Source organism: Phacochoerus africanus, chromosome 12 (genome assembly GCF_016906955.1).
Source record: "Phacochoerus africanus isolate WHEZ1 chromosome 12, ROS_Pafr_v1, whole genome shotgun sequence".
Lineage (NCBI taxonomy): Eukaryota > Metazoa > Chordata > Mammalia > Artiodactyla > Suidae > Phacochoerus > Phacochoerus africanus.
The window spans coordinates 61,521,127-61,544,500 of NC_062555.1; the positions used below are offsets into that span (position 1 = coordinate 61,521,127).

At 46.0% G+C, this 23,374-nt stretch overlaps 1 long non-coding RNA gene across 3 annotated transcripts in view; it reads right to left on the minus strand.

The window, feature by feature from the left end:
- Positions 1-21,076, minus strand: part of LOC125112765 (uncharacterized) — a 70,300-nt gene extending 49,224 nt beyond the window's left edge. Inside the window, exons 1-2 of one of the 3 annotated variants that reach the window (XR_007131242.1) lie at positions 20,477-21,076; positions 20,137-20,215 (exon numbers count right to left, since the gene is read on the minus strand). This is a non-coding gene — a long non-coding RNA (uncharacterized LOC125112765). The remainder of the gene's footprint in view (positions 1-20,136; positions 20,216-20,476) is intronic. The other 2 variants (XR_007131243.1, XR_007131241.1) reach the window with 2 other exon arrangements.
- Positions 21,077-23,374: the final 2,298 nt, after the last annotated feature.

The following is a 23,374-nucleotide window of genomic DNA, read 5'->3' on the forward strand; positions in this document are numbered from 1 at the left end:
GGCCCAGTGATTGGATGAGGTTCCAGAGGCAGAGAGTGAGAAAAGAAATGGGCTGAGAGCAGGCTAAGGAATGGAACACCAACATGGACGGGTGGGCAAGGGAAAATGGACCTTCGAACAAGGCTGAAAGGCGTAGGAGAAAACTGAAGAGGTAGGAAAAACATTAAAAGAATATGGTCTATCTCAAGGGAAGGTTACGCTTTAAAAAAGAGGGACGGCCAACCTTAAGAAACACAGAAGAGGGCTTAAGACAAGGACAAAGAAACACCTGCTGCATTTAGCAATAAGGTGGCCTGGTGAGCATAATTTTCAAGGAATAGTGGAGTGGGAGCTGCTCAAGGAGCAGGTGGGAGGTGAGGCGGTGGGCGTAGTGAGTATCGATGCTTCCTAGGGTTTCTGTGGAAGGGAGAAGAGAAACGGAGTGAGAGCTAGAAGAGGGTATCATGTGTAGACAAATTTTGGTTGGTGTTTGCTCATGAAGATGGGCGCGTCTGCGGTGCTTTCAATACTGATGGAAGAGAATCGAGTGTGATTTGGAAGCAGGAGAGATAAGGTCAACCAAGAGGGTTCTGACCCCTGAGATCAGGCAGCTGAGGTTGGCAGCAGATGGGCAGGCTGGAGACTCACTTATGGAGAAGGAAGCGGGTCTGTCTTTGCAACAGGGAAGAAGGAGAGAAGAGACGGGTGCCCATGCTGGGTGGGAGGTGGTACATTCAGTGTGTGGAAGTCAGGCGGTTTCTGCTCTCCAAACAGGAGACAAAGCTACGCGCTGAAACCGAGGGGCGGGGTAAAGGGCTCCACTTAGGACACCAATGTGGTTGATTCAGACCCTAACGCAGAGGCCTGTGGGTGATCTTTCTCGTTCGAGTTCAAGTTGTCAGAAGGTGAGATGGTTCCTGCTGAGACTTCTCTTAGATCCATGAGACAGAGTCCAAACTCCAGGTTTGTTCTCTGCCTCTCTCACGTCACGCAGACATGTGATGAGAAATACCTTGGACGTTTTGTTTTGTAGATTCAGCTTGAAAACTGCTTATAGGACACCTTCAGTGAGCCAGGATTTGGGGATATGAAAAGGAGTAATTAACATTTCTGCCTTCAAGGCTCTTGTCCCCCTAGTGACATGAAATGCATTTCAAAGGGAAGCTGACTTTTTAGAATTGACTTTTAGATGATCTGCTTCCTTTGAATATCTAGTTCGGGATTACTTTCAACAAATAAAAATGCTAAGTAATAGCTTCTTTGGGAATACTGTGCTCTATTAAGATGAGCAAATGAGGACAACATCAATGTAACAAATTTCTATAATAATTAATAATGAAACATCTCTACTTTATCTAGTGCTTTAAGGATTCAACATGCTCTATACTTAATGTTGCTCTTTGTATTACACAACGTATTTCCATATCAGTTTTTCAAATACGTTCATTCACACATTATTTAACAACTGCATTAATTCTTAAAATGTCGCAGTGAAAGAGAAAGGAAAGGTTAAAAAACGGACTTTTGTTTTGCACCCATAAGATGCCAGGCATCTTACAGATATTACTTTATCTTTACAAAATTCCATGATGCTGGCATGAGCCCCATTTCATTCTTTATTTTATTATTTCTGTATCTATTTATTTGGGCCACACCCATGGCATGCAGTAGTTCCCAGGCCAGGGATCAAGCCTGAGCTACAGCAGGGACAACGCTGAATCTTTAACTCTAGGCCACCTGGGAACTCCTAGCCTCAAACTATAGACAGAGAAGCAGAGGCTCAGATCTGGACCAAGGCTATTGAGCTGAGGGGTGGATGTCTGGGATTCAAACTCAGATCTGCTGATGCTGTAGGCGGTATACTTTGCACTGTGTAATGTTTTCTTAGGGAGATATTAAAATAATCTCCTGCAATTTGGAAGCCACTCTCTGCAACATAGAAGGGCACCAAAGATTAAGAGTCTCATCTCAGGGGGTGTCCAGGCAGACGGCTGGCTTTTAGTCTGCTCCCCCCTCCCCCAGCGCCCCTGGGACTCCATGTGCAACCAGATGGTCACCCCACCAAGCCTTACCTAGGGTGATGGGCTCCAGGGCCTACAGGCCTCTCAGGAGGGCCCTGGGGGTCTGACCTCAGGAGGCAGGCAAGTCCCAGGGGAATCTGCCTCTCCGGCTTGTTAAATTTAGAGCATCTGGACTCTTGCTGCTTTTTTGTGCTTGTCAGACACTCATATTCAAGCTTCCTTCATTTCTTATAAAATAAACAGGTGAGTCCAGGGGGAAAAAAAGCAAATGAGAGCGGTTTGTTGAGGGCCGGGAATTTCAGGAGGAGTCAAGGTGAGGAATGATCTGAGGACGGCTTCATGACGAGAAAATGTGAAAACGACAATAGCCATGATAAACACCACCCAGCCAGCGCTCTGCATTTCTTGACCAGCACAAGGGGTGCATGTGGTCCTTTCTGAGGCCAAGTGCAGGCGTGTCTGACACAGCTTGGAGGCGGGAGCTGTACAGCAAATAATGAGGAAATGATCCTCAGCCTGAATCTGGAACCCTGAGGGGCTGGGCTAATCTCATGAACCGGTTTTAAAACACTAAGTGGATTGCGCCCTCCCAGAGGAGGCTTTTCACACCACAATAAATTCTAATTAATTGGAGTTTCACAGCTTTCAAATGGACGACAACACTGGCATCAGCTGAGCTGACGTCCGGCCCATGCTGGCCCCGGAAAACACTGCGGCGAGGCCATCCACCCCCCACGGAAGATCCTCCTTCGGTCCCTCCCAGCATCCCAGGCTCCTCCTGCGTCCCTGGAGCTCTTTACTCTGTCCCCGAAGGCCACGCCCCCCCGCCACGCCCCCGCTGGGGCGGGGCTATCGCCTGAGTATTTACATCACTCTTTCAAACACGATCCTCACATTTCCAACAAGCACTATTACCCGCCCTTTCCCCTGCGGAGGAAACAAAGCCTTAACCAAGAGGGGAAAAAAAGCTTGATTTCTCCCGCACTGATTTCCTTAAAGACAAATTCTGGGATTTGCGCTGTGGCACAGTGGGTTAAGAATCCGACTTGCAGCAGCTGGGGTTGCTGTAGAGGTGTGGGTTCACTCCCCCGCCCAGCAACGCAGTGGGTTAAGGGATCTGGCGTTGCCACAGCTGCAGGATAGGTCGAAGCTGTGGCTCAGATTCAGTCCCTGGCCTGGGAACTTGCATATGTGGCAAGTGTGGCCATAAAAAAAAATTCCCAGCCTCGGAGGTTCTGTTTACTGAGTTAGTATTACCAAAAAAAAAAAAAAAAAAAAAAAGGCTCCAGGATATGGACATCCTCTGAGATACCAAACTTCCAAGGTATTCTTAAAACCCTAAGAGTGTTGGAGTTCCCGTCGTGGCACAGTGGTTAACGAATCCGACTAGGAACCATGAGGTTGCGGGTTCGGTCCCTGCCCTTGCTCAGTGGGTTAACAATCCAGTGTTACCGTGAGCTGTGGTGTAGGTTGCAGACGCGGCTCGGATCCCGTGTTGCTGTGGCTCTGGCGTAGGCTGGTGGCTACAGCTCCTATTCAACCCCTAGCCTGGGAACCTCCATATGCCCAAGAAATAGCAACAACAACAACAACAACAAAAGACAAAAAACAAACAAAAAAAACCCCTAAGAGTGGCTCTTTGTTAACAATTTGTTTGTTAAACAGAGCTCATTTTCAATGCTTTTTTTTTTTTGTGTGGGTGTCCTTTTAGGGCTGCACCCGCAGCATATGGAGGTTCCCAGGTTAGGGGTCCAATCAGAGCTGTAGCTGCTGGCCTACACCACAGCCACAGCAACACCAGATCTGAGCCACATCTGCAACCTACACTACAGCTCACAGTAACACTGGATCCTTAACCCACTGAGCGAGGCCAGGGGTTGAACCAGAAACCTCGTGGCTCCTAGTCGGATTCGTTTCTGCTGCCCCACAACAGGAACTCCCTCAATGTATTTGTTTAAATATGATTTTCCTTCAGGAACTAGAATAAACTCATTCCCATCATCTCATGCATTTGAAAAGAATAATAATGCATTTAGAAAATATGCATAAGTCAGTATTATTATTAGTTCAAATGTTGTCCCCAACCTCTGAGTTAGGATTTGCTCCGTATAGAATAAATTTTACTGTGGAAACAAATGTTGCACTGGGACCAAACCCAAATTTGAGAAAAAGATGTATCTACAGTATACTTTCAGGGCTTTTAGTTTTATGTAAGAGAAGCAAATTCTGCTTGACTTAGGCGGGAGTGCAATTGGTTGGGTGATGCTGGGGACCCTTGCATCAATGGAGAGACTTAGGAACTAAATGGCTGGAAACCAAGGGAAGCTGGCAGCAGGAGCCATGCCACGGCTATGCCCCAGCACTAACTGGGTAGGCTCGTTCTGGGTACTACTGCTGCCCTGGCACTGCCATGCAGACCCTGGGGCCACCTTGGAACCCCTGCAGAACCCTGGGTCTGCCAAAGTCTGAGCTTCTCTTCTCCACTCTGATCACTGCCTTCCGTTTTAAAACCCAACTGGCCAGTTCCCTGGTGATCCAGTGGTTAGGACCCAATGCTTTCACTGTCAGGTTCAATCCCTGTTCTGGGAACGAAGATCCCACATCACATCCCTGAATATTATGGCCGAAAACACCCCAAAACACACAAAAAATCCAACAAACAAACAAAACAAAACAAAACCCCAACTGGCTGATTCCAGGCCATGTGCTTGTGCCTTGTGGCTAGAAGTTGGGGGATGGGAAAGTTGCCCTTTCCAGTTTCAGCAGTGGGAGCTGGGCCCTCTTCCCACCAATGCCTAGCTGAGGAATTCTCCAGCATGCCCAAAGGGGTCTCCTTAAGGCTGGTTATCTAAAAATAACAAACACTTCAATCTAACTCAAGCTAACACTCAACACCCTTGCAGGTAAAATTCTCAAGTAAGTGCAGTCAAAATGGGGCTGTTTTAACAGCTAACCCAGATTTCAACTTCCTTTCCCGAGATGAACCTGAGTATCTCCACCTTGTGTACTTTGGACGATTCTGGTTGATTTCACAAGGGAGGCAATTCCACAAAATATAGGGCGCATGTGAAACGGGATACACAGGGAAAGAGCAAGCTGGGGGTCCTAAAGAATAAGATCAAATTCTTGCATTTAGGATACAAATGAATTTATTTGCAGAATAGAGACAGACTCACAGACTTTGAAAAACTTATAGTTACCAAAGGGGACAGGTGCCAGGTGCCAGGGAGGTATGGGCTGATTCAGGGTTTGGGATGGATGTGGTCTAAAGTTAGAAAAAAAGGGAGTTCCCTTTGTGGCCCAGTGGAAGCGAATCTGACTAGCATCCGTGAGGTTGTGGGTTCGATCTCTGGCCTTACTCAGTGGGTTAAGGATCTGGCATTGCCATGAGCTGTGGTGTAGGTTGCAGACACAGCTCAGATCCCATGTTGCTGTGGCTCTGGTGTAGGCCAGCGGCTACAGCTCTGATTAGACCCCTAGCCTGGGAACCTCCATATGCCGTGGGTGTGGCCCTATAAAGACATTAAAAAAAAAAATTAGGTTGTAATGACGGTTATATAATTATAGATATGAAATCCATTTAATTAAAAGAAATAAAATAAGATCGAAGTATACAGAATTTAGTAAATAAAAGTTTTCCTCTGGAAATTATGCAAAATATTAAATAATGCTAGATAGGGTGGAGTAAAGATTTGGAATGAAATGTATACACAGCACAATTTCGTTATGATAATAGGAATTTTTTCTGTTATATCAATAGAGTGGAACTTTGGAGCATATATTCTTGGATACATGATTTCAACAAATCATTAAAACTGAGTCAGCATCTTCAGACTGATTATGTAAGTAAATTATCACATATACATTGGCTACATGATTCAATTTACTCTGTTGCATGGTGTCTATTTTACATATTAATATAGAGCATATAAAGCATAATCATGTATAATATACAACATATCATTCTATATTAAATATACTATACAACTGTGTATAATATACATAATATTCACAGCATAGTATGGCATCGTCTGTCTTTTCTCTCCTTTTCATTAATTTCTCTCTTTACCTCTTATTATTTGTTTGCCCATTCTGAAACTCATTAAGTCACAGTTAATAGAATAAACATTATCACAGGTTAAACAGGTGATTGGAGAGAGGGTTAACGTAATATTTTTAGCGACTTATGTGGAGTCTCTTTTTGTAATCGCGTTGTTTCTGCCAGCATAATGAGGAAATTGAAAGCTGGCTGGATATCATTTTAAGCTGCTATTCACTCTCATTTCCTCATTCTACTTTTTTTTGTCTTTTGTCTTTTGTCTTTTTAGGGCCGCACCCACGGCATATGGAGGTTCCCAGGCTAGGGGTCGAATCAGAGCTGTAGCTGCCGGCCTACACCACAGCCACAGCAACACTAGATCCGAGCTGTGTCCGTGACATACACTACAGCTCACGGCAACACCGGGTCCTTAACCCACTGAATGAGGCCAGGGATCGAACCTGCAACCTCAAGTTTCCTAGTTGGATTCGTTTCTGCTGTGCCATGATGGGAACTCAACCTCATGCTATTTTTTATAAAACTATTTCTTTGGCTATTTCAAGACGTTAGGTAGACACATTGAATTAAATCCTCAATGAGTGGTCAACGTAAGAACAGTAGGATGCAGAAGAAGAGAGTGGTGAAACGTTTTCCAAAAAAGGAGAGGAATGCGCAGGAAAATTACTTGATGAATGGATTAGAAACCTCCATAAAGTACCTGATAAACAAAGCCAGGTGTCCTAGGAATTAACTTTGCTTCCTCTGCCTTTCCTGTCCACCCATCCATCCAGCTGTGCTCCATGGGAGCCTTCTCCCTTGTGTGGGAGAAGTTAAAAGGGCTATTATGGATTTAGGAATAAACATTCACAGAGTATTTATTTTTCACTAACTATATTCTTCACACTGAATATTGCAAAACTGTGACTTACTTATTTTGTAGCTGGAAGTTTGAATCACGTTAGCTATTTAGATTCCAACTGTACGTCAAATCATAGTCTTTGTCTTTGTCTGACTTATGTCACTTAGCATAATACCCTCAGATTCACTCATGTTATTATAAAGAGCAAGATGTTATTCTTTTTATGGCTGAGTAATATTACATTGTGTGTGTGAACATAGGGGTGCATGTATCTTTTCAAATTAGTTTTTTTGTTTGCTTTGGAAAAACACCTAGAATCAGAATTGCTGGATCATAGGATAATTCTATTTCCAAAATTTTTGAGGAAGCTCCGCACTGTTTCCACAGTGACTGCTCCCCCTTTGACGTTCCCGCCAACAGTGCATGAGGGTTTCCTTTTCTCACCCTCACCAGCACTTGCCTATTTTTTTTAAGATCTGGACCCACGGCACATAGAAGTTTCTAGGCTGGGGTCGAATCAGAGCTACAGCAGCTGGCCTACACCATAGCCACAGCAACGTGGGATCCAAGCCACGTCTGTGATTACACCACAGTCCATGGCAACGCCAGATCCTTAATCCACTGAGCGGGCCAGGGATGGAATCCGCATCCTCATGGGTACTAGTCGGGTTTATTACCACTGAGACCCAACGGGAATTCCAACACTTATTATTTGTTGTCTTTTTGATGATAGCCATTCTGACAGGTGTGAGGTGATATCTCATTGTGGTTTTGACTTGAATTTCCCTGACGATTAATGATGGTGAGAATCTTTTCATGGGCTATCTTTATGTCTTCTTTGGAAAAATGCCTATTCATAACCTCTGCCCGTTTTTAGTTGCTTTTTGGATGTTGAGTTGTATGAATACTTTGTACATTTTATATTACTTTTTTGTAAAACTAGCATCATTCTCTATCCTGTTAGTGAAAATGGTCTCTACCTACCTGTATACCTAGAGAGGAGGTTTGAAGACTTACTTTATATCAGATCTACTTTACAGAGAAACTCCTCATAACGACTTCTAGCCAGCATCACGTCCCGTAGAGCTTGGGAAGAGCCAGTGCGGGGGGGGGGGGGGGTATCTGGCCTCTCAAGGAATGACTATGCATCTGTGTATCCATTTTGGAATCCATTCGTGTGTGCATGGATCATAGGAGAAGGCACTAGCATGCAATGCTCGTGAGTCTGGAGACCTGGGTGAAAATCACAGCCTCACCAGGTACTGGATATGTACCCTCAAGCAAATGATCCATTCTCTCTGAACCCCTACACACTCATCCACATTGAGAGAGATGTGGCTATGGCTGAGCCCTTGGTTCACCACTTCTGCTTCCCAGGCTGGACCTCCCCATCTTTCACAGTGGTCATGCCCATGCTGCTGGATCCCCTAAGTGCCCTGTGTCCATCTGGAAGCACAGAGGCCAGGCCTGACCACACAGAATCACAGACTTCGGGGCAGTAACTGCATGCATTAATGCCCCCAGCCCAAACACAGCCATCTAGGGACAAACCAAATGTTGACTAGTTTCTGATGTTGGTGAAGGGTGTAGTCATTTATTACTTATTTATCAATTAGCCACTATGGGTAAGGACCTTCCCTATGACTCCAAAGGTCCATAAAGAGGATCTCAGCAGCTGACTACAGTTTTCTGAAGACCGATGCTGCATGCTAATGCCACAACCTAAATAGAGCCTGGGTGGTGTGGTTAAAAAAGATGTAAGTGATGCTCTTAGATATGAAAGCCCCACTAGTTTGGCTCCGGAGACTTTCTAAGATGTATGGCATCACCATTCAACACGAGCTATTTCCCACCAGCCTGGGCCTTTTGGGTTCCCCCACGGAGAATCCTACATCTTCATTTCTGTCTATGACTTATCCACCTTTCAGTACCCTAGTTTCCTTCTCAGTTGACCTGATAATTAAAGGGAAAAACACTTGTAACAGTTAAAGAATATCAACCTGCTGATTCTGTCACGTCAGAATTGCAGGCGTCCTGAGCACAGACCATGGAATCTCAAGTGGTGAGAACAGATGTCCGTTCGAGGTAAGTGCAATGGTGGATTCGCTCAGTCCCTCGGCCCACCTCCTCCCCACTCCCCACTCCCCAGGAATTTCTCAGAATTCACTTCCCAGGCTTGTCCCCCAGTCCCTGCCCTTCCCTGAGTGCTACTGCTAAAGGCAGCAAGTGCCTCGTTAGGACAGATCCCTGGCACTTTTTCTCAGTGGTGGGAAAAGTCAGAGAGAGCCCCGGAGAAAGCTCAACCCCCGCTTTGCTGTCCTACAGCCTGCCTGGCGATTTCCCTTCCTGGAAGGCACAGCACGTGTTCTGTGGGGACAAGTTCCTCCTTGTTCCCCATATGGCCCCGAGCTGGGGACAGTCATCAGTGGCCTTTCCTTAAGTCATGGGTGCACACACTCACACTTGGCTTTCTTTTTTGTGCAGAGTTAAATCGACTATTGTTCCCCACCATCTGGACCCTGCTCACTGGCAAATCACAGAACAGGCAAAATTTCTATTTTCAGTTTCTTATTTAGGGAAAAAAAAAACAAAAAACAAAAACCAAAAAACATAGGAGACCATTGTAATCAAGTGTAGTTTCTTTTTGAAAACAGAAACTGTTCTTTCTGTTTCCAACCCTCCCTCATCAGTGCCGACTCCATGGCTGAATCAAGGTGACCTCTGTCCTGCTTCATCCTATAGAAATTAGCTGGTTCCCTTAGAACAGAAGCTCTGCACTTGATGAGGCATTTCAGGTTCTAAGACGGGGCCGTTCTAAGAAATGAGTAACTGAATAGAGAGAGACTTACAGAAAAAGCTAGTGTTTGGCTTCCCGAAGGGAGACAGCTTTCACAGTAGAGGGTTTGAATCACAGAGAAGGCTGGTAATAAAAAACGGGGGAGTCTGCAGGAAGGAGTCTTGGAAGGTTTTGAAGGTAAATTCCAATTAGAAGATAAAAGAAAAAGAAACCTATTGCTAAAACAGGGCTGTGATGCTATTTGCAGCTGGGAACATGATTAGAATGCAGAGGTGATAATAAAACACAAGTGGGGAAGGGGAAACTTTAAAGAACGGAACGAATAAAGAGCTAAGGTAAAATATTTTCAATCGTGTTTAATGAGCTTGAGAGAGAACAAGCCAAAAAGCAGAACTGAAAAGCGCCGAGAGAAAATTTGAAAAGAACTTAAATACACCTCTTCCCTATAATGAGGTGGGGGATGGGAAGAGATGGGAGGACCCATCTCAACAAAGGGTGGCGGGGAGGGACAGTCAAGGTGCCGTCGTCCCGGTCGGGGGTAGGGGTGGGCGACGGCGCCCCGCCCCGTCCCGGGGGGGGGGGCACAGGGAGGGGTGGGCAGCGGGGGGGGGGGGGCTCCCGGGGGCTCCCCCTCTCGCCTGGTCTCCCCGGCCCTCCCTGCTGTAGCTGCTTTTCTGCCTGATTATATACAAAAAGCCTCAAGTCATTTTTAGCCACAGCCTCCCTGCATCCTGACTCAGGTCGCTGTGCGCTGAGCTGTGGCTGGGGGACCAGTGAGCAGATTAGCATCCTGACATGCCGGTTGATTGATCACCTACTGGGGTCGGTACTTGATCACACCCCGCTGGCAGCGGATGCCACTTCATCTTCAAGGTCAATGTGTTTTGTTTCACCAGCCAGATTGTAAGCCCTGTGAGGACGCGAGCTACAGTCTCTCCATCTTTGCTTTTGCCACTGCTCCCAACCTACTTTGCTATGAAAGTAGAAAGCAATCCTGAAAAACATGCCTGATGGAGAACTTAGTCTCATAGCTGTTAGAGTGTCTAAGCGGTCTTCAGGCAAAAGACCCTCCAGATGTGGTGGCCAGATCCAAGAATTCTGCCCTCCCCAGACTGATTCTGACTGTCTTATGGGTCAAGGAACTTGAGAACCCTCCACACAGCTCTGGGCTCCCATTTTGGCATCTACTCAGCATTTGAGTTGTTGCTGTTTTCCTGAGTGAGAGGAACCCACAGGCTGCCCTGTTTTACTTCCTTCTCATTGCATGTGGTCAGTTGTGCCTCTGAATGATGGAGTCATACTGCAGAGGAGCGGACGGGGGAAGGTGGGAGCCATCACCAGACCGGGTGCCCTGGATTCACGTCTGAACCTGGACTCCTAGCAGATGAGTTTTCCTACGCTCGGGAGTCAACAGGGATTTTTCATTTAGCAGTTTAGATAATAAGTGTGCTGGGAAGAGCCAATTATGTTCTGGTTAAACTCCACAGAAACGTGCTGGATGATGTATGCAATGTTCAGACACATATTCCTCTGCAACTGGCAGTTTCTCTTCATCATGTCCAGTGCTTTCAACAATCGCTGTTTTGCTCCAGGTCTGCATCTTGGTCTTAGTCCTGAATATTTTGTTCTTGGATTTTTGCTTTCCTAACTCTTGAGTCTCATGCAGCCTTTCCTGCTTTTCATATGAGGGTGTCTCAAGTGCATTATTAGCTCAGTGCCCCTTCAACTTGGTACTCGACATGCCAGCATTGCTACCGACACCGCCCCTGTGGGTGCCAATGTCATCCTTGTCCAAGTCCTATCTCTGCCCGACTCCGCCATCTTGTTTCTGAATCATAGCACAGACTTGGGTAATTGCTGGAGAGAAACTGAACAATTTCTATACAATTCCTATACTAGTTTTCTCAAAGTCAAAGGACCCCGAGACCTGCTGTCTTCTTCTAGAAGGAGACAAATTCTGCGCGCCTCAATCAAAGAGCACTCTCGGCAAAGGGAGAAGACTCCAGCGGTTTGCTCCTAATCATGGCTTTGAATTCCCAGAGGACCCATTCAACTTTAGGGGAGATCTGCTGACTTTCCAAAACACCTGTCATGGTGATTTGGCTCCCAGAGAAAAAAAGCCTTCTTTCTGAGAATTCTAGAATTTTCTTCAGCTTGGCATGTATTCTAAGTCAATGGAGATGTCATGTAGAAGTGAAGCAACCTCATACTCATTCCCTTAGAAGAGTATTTTTCAGGGTTGAATTTCTCTGAACCACCACCGCAGATGCTATTCCAGTAGCAGAAGGAATGGTTTGTGCTGGTGTCTGTGGAGATGACAGCGGAGGGAATTCGGGCTCTGAGCTTGTTCTGCATTCTACCTTCCCGTGCCTTTGGGACCTTCCCGTCCTCAGTGTCCCTTATCTGTAGTAGGAAACTCATTGAGATGATGCTTTGAAGTGTATGTTCAATAACTATACCAATTAACTGGAGACCAATCAATACCTTCCTAGGAGAGCCTTTCCTGAAGAAGGACTTGGTTTTAATGAGCAATTTAATCAATGGGAAATATTTCATACACACGGGATTTCACAAATTCCCAGATTATTGAATGATGTAGGATAAATTGATGGAGTTGGAAGGAGAAACACAAGGAGGTAATGCAGCACAATCTCCACAGTCCTTTGGAAGTAGGAAGTAGGGTCCTCGGAGCTCAGCATCATGTATCCGGGAGGTTTTTAAAATTCCCAGGAAGGTCGAGAGAAGGGGATGGCTATTAATGTAGCTGACCCCAGGCGACCCGGAGCCCAGGAAGTTTAACGCAGCCTTCCAGATGGATCAGGCCAGAAGGTCATTTTTTAAAAAAGAGTATAAGACGCATGAATGTGGGAACTGGTTAGGAAAGCATGTGGTCATTGCCATTCTGAATTCTGAAAAAAGAGTAGAAGAGTTGGGTCGCTTTACTGAGGGTTGCACGTTTCAGAAGTTAGACCAGATTCTGCATCTGGAAACTCACAGCGAAGATCCAGGAGGTAAGAGAAAAAAGTCAGGAAGAAAGGTGGCGTCATCCCCTGGGTTTGGGTGCAGGCTATTGTGTCAGTGTTAGGATCCACCCTCCCCTTAGTTTTCTTTCCAGTTTTCTTCCACGAGTCTTCCTACAAGTTTGGGGTTGGGACATACCCTTTCCAAGGGACCAACAGTCCCAGGTGCCTACTTTGCACCATGTGCCTCCTCTGTATCCTCTCAGTTGATCTTCCCTGCAACTTTGTGAGGAAGAGAGGAGACCATTCATCTCATAGAGGAGGAATCTGAGGCTCAGAGATGGTAAGCAGTTGGTTTAAAGTCCCACAGCTCAGACATGGTAGGCTGAAATTCAAACACAGCTCTATGTACCAGAATACAATGCCTATACACTTTGTTCTACTTAGTCTCAGATCTCAGAGGAGGAAAGGGGGACAATATTTGTCAGAGGAACCCATTTGTCCAAAAAGCATCTAAGAATGTGTTTTATTGCACTTATTTCTAAAGCCTGGTCTGTTCATAGAGGGTTCTAATCAGTTACCTGATTGCTACCTTCCCTGCATGGAGCATAATTAGAGGAACTCTTCTAAAACACCTGAAATGGGAGTTTCCATTGTGGCTCAGCAGGTTAATACCCTGACTAGTATCCATGAGGATGCAGGTTCAATCCCTGGCCTCACTCGGTGGGTTAAGGATCCAGCATTGCCTCAAGCTACAGTGTAGGTCGCAGATGCGGCTCAGATCTGGTGTTGCTGTGGCTGAGGCGTAGCCTGGCAGCTGTAGCTCTGATTTGACCCCTAGCCTGAGAACTTCCATATGCCACAGGTGCGGCTGTAAAAAACAAAAAAAACAAAAAACCAAAAAAAACACCCTCCCCCAATGTAGGTATCTTTAGGGATGGGAACTTGAAATGGCTTGTGGTTACCAGTGAGCACAGTAAATAACAAATTGAAGTTCATTAGTAGAGAGGAGAGAGAGAAAGCTTCTGAAACAAAACGTTTGAGAGCTGGGAAGGTCTAGGAAGGCAGGCTAACTCGTTCCCTTGAGGATTTCATCCAGCTACAACACAGTCAATTGCAGAGAGGTTTCAGATCTGTGTGCATGTACACTTTTGAACAAGTTCAGTTGGTTTATTTGCAGAAAGATGCTCCAATCTACAAATGGGGCAATTTCCATTTGAGTCGGAAACAGTTATATAGAAATTGCCATAATTGAGTCCATTCACTCTATAGGCAGAACCTATCCATCTCAAATTAAGTGTTCAAGTTTCTTCTCTATTTTATTTCTATATTTAGTTTATTTCCTCCCAAAGATGTGTAACCAAATATAAAGAGGGAAAGAAAGAAAGATATTTCTCTTCTCTTCTATGTGCATTTTATCAACACAGTCTCAGCTCGAGACTCCTTGGGGAAAGCCTTTCAAGACAGGCAGAATGATGTCCTTCCTGCCACAACATAATTTTCCAGCTGCCAGGGGAAAACTACATATTGTGCCCTAAACAACAACCAAGAGAGAACAGATAATAATCACTCCCCAAGGACACCTGCTGCAGCTTCCCTCAGCAAGGCCTGTAGAAACGGTCCTGAAGTTACACTTCGCTCTGTATTTTAACAGACACACGACGGATTCCTGTCCTTACTGGAATGACTGCCCTGCTTTTTTGCAGGTGAGTCTCCGTCTTAAACTACAGCCCAAGTGTCTAAGGCACGGGAACAGCCAGAGTGGGGCAGATCACATGTGGGCTGGAGGTTCATCTGAGTGCAAAGAAAAGTCTGGAGAGGGGTTCGAATTTCTTTCTTGGTTCTCCTCCCAAGATATTCTCATAAGTGCAAAAATCCTGTGATGGCCACAGCAATATGTGTGAAAACCACACGTTTTGATGCAATACAACTCTATACAATGCTTATCCGGAAGCTTATAAAAAATATATGCCACTTTCTTAGAAGCATCTGATTGAAAGCCAAGGGTAGCCTGGAAAGGCCTCTCTGGCTTTCCCCAGTACCAGGATGCTGTATGACCCAATGCTGTGTAAGAACGCAAATTCCGCTTTTTTCTCCCCTTTTGTTTTTGCAAGAAGCACACAGGCCAACAACCTCAGGCCTTCTGCAAACTGGCACAGGGGCCCCACCCCCTCTGGCCTCCGTAGTGATGGACACCTGGGGGGGGGGCCTCATAACTGGGTTGTGGCAGCCCCGCCCCAAGTCTTCCACCCTCCCTGCAAGGTTCTTCTAAAACCAGTGGTTTGCACTATTTTTATCAAAGGCAAATAGAAATTGTTAATTTCCTCAGGATATACATCCTTTCAGAAAAGAAAAAAAAAATCTCAATTTGACCGAAAAAGGAAATAGATAAAGAGAGTCGGTTGAGAGCCCTCTTCATTTCCATGTGACCAGCTTTCCTCCCACTGTAGCGCCAGGAGATGGTTCACTTGAAACAGGTCCCGCCCGGGGTTGGTTCAGCTCTTGCCGCACAGCTTTGATCCAGGCAGATAAGCAGCCGACCATTTCCAAACCTGCCAAGGATGGAGATGGCTCAGCCTCCCGGGCACCTGGCTCCGGTGTTTACCAGCCCTCACTGTCAGGGGATGCTTCCCAGGAGACGCCAGCCCCGGAGGCACAGTTTGCCTCGGCGGTGCCCGCCCATCGCCCGTGCGTCCAGGTCCTTCACAGACTTGATGGCTCAGGGTCCATCGTTCCTCATGCTACCCTTTTCTAGACAGAAAATAGAAAATGGCCTGCCGTAACCCTTCCTTTGGGGTCCTAGTTGCCGGCCACCTGCCGCACTTCCTCCTGGTCTTCCTCCCGAGGCCGCCCTGATGGGGAGACCGGCCTGGGGTACCCGGGGCTCTTTCAGATTTATATTTCAGGTCCAGAAATCGCTCAGTTAACTCAGGGTCACTGTGGAAGTTTTTGACTAGTTCCTAAAATAGTCCTGGGGAAACATAGTTCTCAATTTTGTGTATTTATGGGAAATTAACTGAAAATTCCCCCTCACAGAATGTGTTAAACAGGTGGTCTGAATCATCTATTTTCTGCTCTAAATTATGGCTGGGCCAAAAAAAAAAAAAAAAGGAAAAAAAAAAAAGAAGTAATATCCATTTTTGCCAGTGGACAATGGATGGACCTAGAGACGATCATACGAAGCGAAGTAAGTCAGAGAAAGGCAAATATCATCTCATATCACTTCTTTGTGGAATCTAAAAAAAAAATGATATGGATGAATTTATTCACAAAACAGACACAGACTCAGAAAAAACGATCTTACGGTTACCAGAGGGGAAGAGGGCGAAGGATACATTAGGAGCACGGGGTTAACAGAGACACACAACTATATATAAAATACACAAGGAGAACCTACTGCATAACACAGGGAACTGTATTCAATACCTTGTAATAACCTAAAATGGGAGAGACTCTGAAGAATAATATATGTACCAACAGTGTATATATGTGTATGTATATACACCAAGTATGTATGTATAACTGAATCACTTTGCTGTAAACCTGAAACTAACATAACATTGTAAGTCAACTCTACTTCAATTAAAAAACTGAAAAAAATTGTGGCTGGGTTTTTACAGGTCAAGAATAATTCTGGAAGAATTACCGTCAAATAAAAAAATCATCAATGGCTTCATATCTTGTTCTGGTGCTATTAATGTAAGAGACATAATTTATTATCCTGAAATGCTGAAATTTGATCTAAATGGGTCCCTAGATGGATGGATGAGTCAAATCAAAGAGGAGGAAAGAAACCAAACAGTTGCTGAACAGTCTTGGCAAGTTCCATGGAACGGTTTGTGTTTTTCATTAATCACCAGTTACAGAGGTCGCCCACATACATGGCAGTTCTGGAGATATGCTGGCTCCCTTGCCCAGGTCTGAAACACACCAGGGGGTGCCTGACTCGGAAGTTTATATTCTATGAAATGTGCTTCTGCATGGACTGAACAACTGCTTGGCACCCACTTTTCACATGTGGGGTATAAATTACTGCCCTGCCAAAGACATCCTTTAGGCATAATGGCAGTTTCGGCTCTTGCCTGGGTCCTCCCACTCTAGACATGAACTGGCGAGACCTCTGCAGATTTTCCAAGCATCTTAAACGAAGGAAATTCCAGCTCACCATGTGAAATCCTCTTGAAGAGACAAGGAAATATGGCCCAAGCTGGTGAGTTATTCTGATAAATAGCTTAAAAATTCAGGAAAAAAAAAAAATCAGAAGGATCACAGTGGTAAAGAAAAGTGGCAACTGATTCACAAGGCAGAGGGCACTCAAAATATTCCTTCTGGGGGTTTAATTTATGTCTGACAGCACATAGGTGGTTGACGCACTGTTTTAAAAAATAAATGCTGGTTATTATTGTAGAATATTTACTTCCATGGAATAGAAAATGTAAGATGTTACCTAATTAAATTTCATAAATGAGTTCTGGTTAGTGGGGAGCTGGTCAGACAGGTTATCACCACTTATAAATGATAAAAGTGAAAGAAATGTAAGGTCACAGATGACTCAGTGGTGGGGTGATTAATTCATACCTACACAGGAGTGAGGAACCAGGAGCCTGTTCCTCTCCTGAAATATAATATCCAGAAGCCCTCTTACAGACCAAAGCCTTCTGAGGGTTTTCTGATGTCCTTTGTTCCCCACTGCTAGGTGCTGATATTATTCATCGAAGAAGATAAAATTACAGGCTGTAAGGGCTGAAGAAATCTTGGTGAGAGTTTACACAACTTCTCCCTTTCTGTGGATGAGGCAAATTAGGCCTCAGCACGATGAACAGAAATCAGGCTTTAATTTGTGACTCTGGCATGAGTCTGCCGGCTCCCCCACTCCAGCAACTGAAAGCAATAATGAACTTGATTTCATTCACAGAGGCACAAAATAAAGTCCCTTTAGGCTGTGATGGCCCTGTTCATACTCAGCAAATGCTGGTGCCTATGTGGGGGCTGCCTGCTCATCAGCTGTACTTAAGGTACCCGCGTGTATCTTCCGGTAAATCAGAAATAGTCTGTGTTATATGTGGGGGCAGATTTCACCTACTAGCATAAAACACTATCATAAATTTCCAATTCACCCCCCTCCACAGCCCGGAGACATTCCATTCTGCGTGTCGCAGGCAACTGCTCGCAAGAAACATGCACCATGTGAAAAAGTAATTACTGCCTTGCCCAAGGAACGAAACAGATTCTACCAGCATGTCTAAGCTTTTACAGATAACAAGAGAGCAACGCCTTGGCTTACTAAGAGCACTGCAGTCTTTTTTTTTTTTTTTTTTTTAACCTTTTGAAAATTCATCCTTGTCTAATGATTAAGTATGGAAAAAAGTGAGTTAAGTACCGCCTGACAGTTTGCTCAATAGACGCTCTGTAATATCACCTCTCCTGGTCTTCTTTGATAGAGAACCAGCCAGCTGTATCGACGGCTTCTCTCCCCTCTTTAATAAGTTGTAAATTGAGCAACATAATTCTTCCCATGTCCAAGGCTAGTCAGCCCAAATGCTGTGTTCAGAAACTGGCTGGCTGTATGTTATAACCTGTCTGTCATCACTTTCTTTCATTATAGTTCCGTGGTTGCTCTGGGGAGACTTGACCCATTCACCAGCGATTCACTTAAGTCGGGTACATGCTACGTGTCATTCTGTGTGCGCCAGACGGCAATGCCACATTCCCCAACTGTCCCGAGATGATCACTGAGCCTGTGAAAGGATCGGTTTGGGGCTGTGCCCAGGCTCCTTCGACAAGCTCTCTCTTTGCGCAATTGATGAGATTGATCAAATCTATCAGTGTTTGGCCCTTGTGCTGTTAGTTCCCAGAGATGGCCTATCCCTGAGTTTTGCAGTTTAGCCTCCTTGTCCTTGTGAATACATCTGAAAGGAACGCTGCTAAGTCCAGTGAAAGAAAAATCTTTCCAGTGTCTTATCCGCTATGAAAGCTGTTCCGAAATAAAACGGAGAACCTTTTAAAGAGAGGCTGCTTGGTCATGGTACTGGTCTAAAGAGAACGATTTCCACGCCAACCTGAAGGTTGAAATATATCCCAAAACCCCTTCAGAAGCTAAGATTTGTTGAAACTGTACTTGTTTCGTTCAATGTAGGGGAACCGAGGGAAGCTTAATAATATACATGGAAGGTTTTTGTTTTATGATCTTTATTATTAGTTTTACTCAAAACAGTAAAAATGTTCTATCTTGGTTTTGTTGTTGACAGCATCATATGGTTTTGTCTGTTTCTTTGGAGGGGGTGGGGGTTGTCCACCCCTGCTGCATGCAGAAGTTTCTGGGGCCACAGCAATGACAACGACCAACCCTTAATCCCCCTAACCAAACAGGGAACTCCAGAATAAAGGTTTTTCTTTGGAACATGAAAAGGACCAGTTCAGTTTGAATGGGATGTGGCAAGTTATCTTAATCTGGGACACACATCACAGATCCGTAAGGACAGCCCAAGCCTGGTTCAGCCTTTCCTTAAGAAGGAGGTACCGCTCTTTAAGCCCAAGGAAAGGTAAGATGCACCAGACACACAGATTATCGCCCCAATCACTTATGAGCAGCCCTTTTCTCGGGCCAGCAAAAAACAGGTAACCACCGCGCCTTCAGGTTGAGATTGGTAAACAACTCAAGCATCAGCCTGTAGACACCTGTGGGCTCCCAGCTGAAGTCAACTGTGCAGGGAGGAAGGACACAGAGGAAATACAGTTTCATTTCCCAGTAACTCCCCTGACTCAAATTAGGGTGGGAGCCGAGGAGAACATCTGTAAAAACAGCAGCCTGCAAACTTCGGAGGGACGGAGCCAGGCCCCCCTTCACCGCACTTTGAGCCCCAAAACACCTTCTAGCTATTATACCATACGAGTGAAAACGCCTCAGGGATGAATCATGGCTCTAGGATTTTTAGATAATCTCTGCACAGGACAAAGAACCACAGCTGTGCCGAACCACACCCATTTCGTAAAGCCGAGTGACATGTACCAGCCTGAACACAAAAACACTGGCAACTGCGTGGAAAGAAAAAAACCCAAACGGTCATTCTCAGAGAACCATCATTGAGTGACTTGACCACTGTCTGTCTTCCGTATAATTACAGGACAACTCTGAGCTTGGTCAAAGGCTCTTAGAATATTACCACTGAGATTTTTCTCTGAGCCTTCACAAATACAGTGATTAATAAAGCAATTTCAAAGGACTAGAATCTTGGGCTGTGATTTGCATGCCTGTCAATTTTGATTAACACCAAACAACCAAAATGATTTCTATGTGGGCATGTGGTCGCGGAGAAAGTGGTGGGGGCACCGCTGAGCTTCAAGAGAAGACCTGAGATGTAAGCGCTTTCCTGTGTTTGTGCGGTCCTGATGGCGGGCACGTCGACCTGAGGGCGGAGCCCCTCCTCATTCTGTGCCTCAGTTTCCTGATAGGTCAGATGGAGCAGCCACAGGGGCCTTACCTTTCTTTGGAGGCTTGCACGGGGGTAGTAATTAATTATCCTCTGCCTTCTTGCCCGTGGCTTGTCAGAAAGTCAGCTACTGTAAGAGAAGCGAGCGTCTGAGCATCCGAGGGGATTGATTACCCAGCGTCCTTTCATGCACAGCACTCCAGGCACCGCAGCCCTCCCTGGGTCCACCTGCAGAATGTCCCCCATCCACGGAGCCATGGCCAGACCCACGGAGTGAGCCCACCAAATGGAAACACTCGGAGGGTTTTGACTCTCAAGGGTCTTACAGAAAATAGAGCCAGAAGCTCCATCTGGCACTCCATTCGCTAAATGTCCCATGGATATCAAATACCGGGAAATGGGGCTGTTGAAAATCCCAGAGAAGAGGACTTCCGCTCAGCAGCTTTCTAACGGACACGCACCACCCTCTGTGAGGCTGGAGCCCTCTGCCTTGTGGTCCAGTTCCGGGGATCACACACCAGCTCGCAGGCCTCGGCTCGTGAGGGACTCAGACGCCCAGCTCAGCATGACGGCTTCAGCGGCGTGTTGATAACCGAGCGCCGATAGAGGGCGGTGTTGCACGGCTGCAAAAGCCCGCGCTCCGCTCGGCCGCCTCACAAGACCACCAAAGCACTTACCTCCGGTCTTCCTGCAACTCCAGCATCAGCTTATTAACGAACAGGAGCAATCAAAACAATTACCCCACGAAACAGAGGGCTTCTGGTCAAAGCTCATTATTGCTACATCACCACTTTGATGGTCGAAAGGGTTGATACAGTAATTCCTCATTATTCCTCACCAGAACTTTTCTGCAGAAGGCCACGTCTATTAGGCCTTATTTTTCAGAAGACAGATCCAGAGGAGCTAGCGGCATGGTCTGAGCCGCTCAGCCCAGAACCAGACAGAGCTGGAAAGAACACTTGGGGTTTCTGCACGATTCTGGGGGAGCTCTTAACATGCTGCTTTGCTGTCTTGATATGAAATCCACCCACAGCCTTCCTTTGCTCTTGATGAAGTGGGGTGGTTGGCTGACTGGGCCAGGCACTGGGACTTCAGGGATGGGACCCCCTTCCCCCACCATCCCCCAACTGCCATTTATCTTAAGTTGATAACTGATGACCCAACCAGCTCATTAAGCCCATTCTGCGGCTTAACCTCAAGGAAGGAAGGTGTTAGAGGAGGATGGAAACAGACACATAAAATTTAGCCCAACAGTGAAACTGATTCAAATGTTTAGGGGTATCAGAGTCTCAGCCTTCGCTGTTTCCTCCCTGCTCTTGGAAAACTGAGAACAGCTTGCAGAGCTTGGGAGCTGTCAGAGCTTGCTCTCACACTCTCCCGAGTCGACCTCTGGCTCCCGAAGAATCTCATTTTTGCATCCCACATTCTGAAGGCATTGAATCACCGTTTGGCTAAGCGCATATCGGCTTTGGTGTCACCTACATACACAGTCTTGCTGCTTTATTTGAGGCCTGGTGACACATTCTCTTATGTAATGTGCTGGCAGTCGAGTAACACTGAAAGCTTCCCCGTTATGTATGAGGTGTCATCTCTGAAGTGGAGACTATTTCTTGCAAAATGGCACTGATAAATTGATAAGTGGAATCAGCTGACAAACAGCGCTATAACAACGCAGGCTTCCTCTCACTGCCAATTTATCTCGAAAACACTGTTAGGCAAAAGAAGGTTTTCTGGCCTAAGTAGGTGCCGTTATGTATTTCGGAATGACAGATGAAAATAAGGATTTGCAGTCACACCTGCTAGTAAATGTGCTCTTATCACTTGTCGTCACGTGGTCAAGTCAACTGTAAGGGTCAGGCCTGGATGCTGGCACACCAGGCGGCAGAGGATCTGGTTTGGGGCTGTGAAAATTTTCTCTCCCTGATGGCAACTCTGTCTGGCACCTCTTTCAACCACCCAGAAAAGACTGTTGGCCCCCAGATAGTCAAGTGTTACTTTCGCTCTTACTAAGCGCGGTGCCAGTCTTGGGGCAGTCGGAAAGGGTGGAGGAAAGCAGGGTGCTTTGATGGCTCTGGCCTGGTCTAAAGCGACACACCCAAGACTGAAGGGTTTGTACCCACATCCTTCCCGCTGCACCTGGGTTGTTGGTGGCAATCATCTTTGCAAGGTCTCTTGGATGCCCTGCCAACTAGAACTCAGCGGGATCTTGCTATAAATGGGCCGTTTGCTTCATCTTCTGTCTGCGGGGGCGGAATGGAGGGACCCCTGGAAAAGCATTTGGCCCAAGGTCTGAGTAAGTTTCTCTGATCGAAAATGGTACCGTGTATCCAGGTGCCTTGGCTGCAACCAACTGTTTCATCTCAAGACATCATCAAACATCAGACACAAAAGAACTCTAAAGGCTAATGTCGTCCAACCGCTCAGCTCACTTTAGGCACAAGGACACCGAGGTTCAGGGAAGTGCAAAGACTTGCCCCTGGGTTGAGGTGGTGAGGAAGAGCCTCTCTTTGTAGAGCCAGAAATTCAAGGGTCACTCCTCCTGTTGCCCTTGAACAGCACCTCTCTGAGACTGGTTTTACTCTTTGTTACCTTTTGAGCTGTTGAGACAATGACACAACTGAACACGCTTCTTTCAGGGGGCCTCAGCATTGATCGACATGCCAATTCTGGACTCCTGGCCAACCCTCCAGCAGGGCTTCAGAATCAGGTCTTCAGGCGTCCATCTTTGAGGAACACCATGGGTACAGATGTCATCTCTGTTGTCTCACAGTGGCCTCCCATGAGATCTCTTCCAGCTTCGGCTCAGCCAGTGATGGGTGTGATCCTGAGGATATTGCTTCACTAAGTAGGAACAAAGGTCAGCTTCATCATCTTCCACTCCATCTCCACCCTTCCTCTCTTCCGATCACCAGCACATCCCTCCTCCCTACTCAGAATGCAGACAGACACAGCCTGTCCAGCTGTCTGCCTTATTAAGGCCACCAGAAGATCTGACCTTGAGAGTGGGACCCTGACTCTACGGAGCGTGGGCCATCATGTCCTGACTTGGTGTGTTCTATTGCTAGCATAGGGTTAGACAGCAAGGACTTGCATTCAAGTGCCTTGTTGATGAAGATGTGACATGGTACCCATGAAATCCTGGTGATTCTCTACAGTCTAACACTTGACCTTGGCCACATAATAGAACACATTGCCAAGTAGCATTTAAAGACAAATGCATGTACATTTTTGTAGGCCACCCCAGTGGAACTCAATATGTTCTGTTTTCTGATTCGGACCACAACAAGTT